The following is a 3,009-nucleotide window of genomic DNA, read 5'->3' as shown; positions in this document are numbered from 1 at the left end:
TATAGGTCGGGCGATATAAAACGAACGATCGGCAACTTTGGCTGCAACCAAAACCATCTGTAGTTGATGGTGTTCCGAAGACGTAACACATAATTCTTACCGGCAGCTTTCTATTCCGCCAGAACGCGATTTCTGCGAGTTAAGTGAAATCCTTCTCCCAGTCATCAACTCATTTCCTCTTACTCCCATTGACGCGCAATTCCTTGGTTAGATTTCGCCTGCTACATACAGATCATGTGAAGTGTTGCAGGCTACGTTTGAAAAAAATGAAGATCAGGTCTTCAGAAGACATTTGAAGCTCGGGGAGTTGTTCAGGACTGCTCCTGGAAATTTCAGTTCTGGAGTCATTCAGAAATCCATGTTAAGTATACGGCTATGTCCTTTGAAGACTTGGAAATTCGGGAAAGTTTTCTTCCGAAACCGTTCTGAGATTCCGTTCTGGAGGCATTCAGAATTCCATGCTAAGTCTATGGCTATTTTTTCTGAAGGCATTTGGAAATCCGGGAAAGTTTTCTTCCGACACCGTTCTGAGATTCCATTCTGGAGGCATTCAGAATTCCATGCTAAGTCTCTGGCTATTTCTTCTGAAGCCATTTGGAAATCCGAGAAGATTTTCTTCCGAATTCTTTTAGGACTCGCGAAAAAATCCATTCTTATTTTATAACAACAACAGCAATAATAATAATAATAATAATAATAATAATAATAATAATAATAATAATAATAATAATAATAATAATAATAATAATAATAATAATAATAATAATAATAATAATAATAATAATAACTACGTGATTTGATTTATGAATTTGAGTTGAAAAGTTTTGAAGACGCTAAACGCTCAACTTTGCAGTTTGAAGGAAACTTTAAGATACCTGGACGAAGGGCGAAGGGTAATTGAGGTTTAAAGCAAACCGAATGGAAATAGTTGATTCCAGCTAAATTATTTCAGGTTTGGGATTTAGAACAATCTATTTCTGGTACGAATCGATATATATATATACACATATATATACATATATATAGTTTATATGTTTTTATACGTGCATGTATATAAGCTTTTGCTGTATATGAATATTCTGTGTATATATGTATATTTATACGATGTATATATATACATATATATACATACATATACATATATATAATATATATATATACATACATATACATATAATATATATATATATATATATATATATATATATATATATATATATTATATGAATACAGTATATTTGCATGTACTGTACACACACACACCCATATATATATATATGTATATATATATATATATATATATATATATATATATATATATATATATGTATATACATACATACATACATACATACATACTTATATACTGTTTGTACATACACACATCCCTAAATACAGCAGTTTTCGTATTCTCCCAACTGTTTATACATGCAAAAGCAAATGTAAAATGCATATCACCAAATTATGGCTTAACCTTGATATTTCATCGAGATTCCAGGTGTGACCAAGATATCTGTCCGCAAGCCACTGTACATTTTGTTCTTCAAAACGGAATAACATCTAGAAATCACGATCAACTGTGGGTAAACGGGGCATGCATTGTTTAACATGCCTCACATCCACAAAATCTGCCATCGTGCTGAGAATCGGACAGAAAAACCTTTCTCTTCGAACTGCAGTTTGCTACTGACCAGACTTAGCTTTTTCGAAGCATATGCTCTTTATATAAAGTAAAGGGTCTTCTTTATGTATAACCATTTACTTTTATGTGATTATAAGGATATGTTTTTGCCCTAAAAGTCGAAGCTTTTTCTTGAAATGTTTATGAATACAAGTAGAAGGATTTCCTTCATATTTTGCAAGTATAAGCATATCCTTTTCTTTATGAATACCGCCCAATGCCTTAGCAGGACAATGCCTTAGAGACTAACGATATATACATATGATCAGCGCCCAAGCCTCCTTTCCATCCAAGCTAGGGTCAAGCAGGGTCAGGCAATGGCTGCTAATGACTCAGCAGCTACACCTATGGGCTCCCCCCCACCCCTCCTTAGCTCTCAAGGATGGTGAGTGAGATTGCAGACATTACAAGAAACTATCGAGCTTGAACTGGGCTTGAACTCCAGCCCAGCAGATTATTTGGCAGGGACGCTTCCAATAGGCCATATTAGGGCTATATTAAGAGAATGGTTCGAACATGGAATGAATTCAACTTTTAGATTAAGGTGCTTTATACGCTGCTGACATGCCAGACATCAGAGCTTTACCCAATATCATGTTTGAAATGAACTACACCATTTTTCCTTTTGTCCCCCCCCCCACCAAAAAAAGAAAAAAAAAATACCACCACATTCACACTTACCCATCAATCAAAACATAGTGAAGGACTTACCTGGTTTGACCGTAGGAGATAACTTTGATGTGCTATATAAGATAATTGCAAAATATTTGGCCCCTTTAGCTTGATCAACTATTGTCTTTTTGCATATGTTCTCCAATAACGGTAATAAAGCATTTTTGAATTTGATATAATAGATAAGACTCGGTTATCTCTTCACTGATGTTTATTATGAGAAGGTTTTCTTTCAAGACGGTCATATTTTGGAAGAAATTCAACTAGCATCATAACGTTTCCTTTTTTTTTTTTTTTTTTGGATGAATACATTCAATGACATCTTCGTTTTCCATTCTTCACGGTTGTCCTTTGAAGGACCAATTTTGGTAAAAAATGGTAAAAAACAATTACCTGAAAATCACAAAATAATAATAATATTGTACTATTGGTCTCCTCTGCAGAGCATGCACACTCAGCGCTATGCCAATAATCATGTTTACTCTTAAAAGTTCCGTCACATGATGTAAATGACGCAGTACTTTATTAGTATTTGAAGACTTAGTTTTACTTTTTGATAAATGCCAAAGCTTTGAACTACCGAATGTTAACAAACAGGAAACTGACATATTTATATTTTTGGATTCTTGATAAAGAATCAGTATTTTGGAAAAATA

The sequence above is a fragment of the Palaemon carinicauda genome, chromosome 14 (assembly GCF_036898095.1).
Source record: "Palaemon carinicauda isolate YSFRI2023 chromosome 14, ASM3689809v2, whole genome shotgun sequence".
Lineage (NCBI taxonomy): Eukaryota > Metazoa > Arthropoda > Malacostraca > Decapoda > Palaemonidae > Palaemon > Palaemon carinicauda.
The sequence above is the reverse complement of the archived record's forward strand: the minus strand, read 5'-3'. Positions refer to the sequence as shown.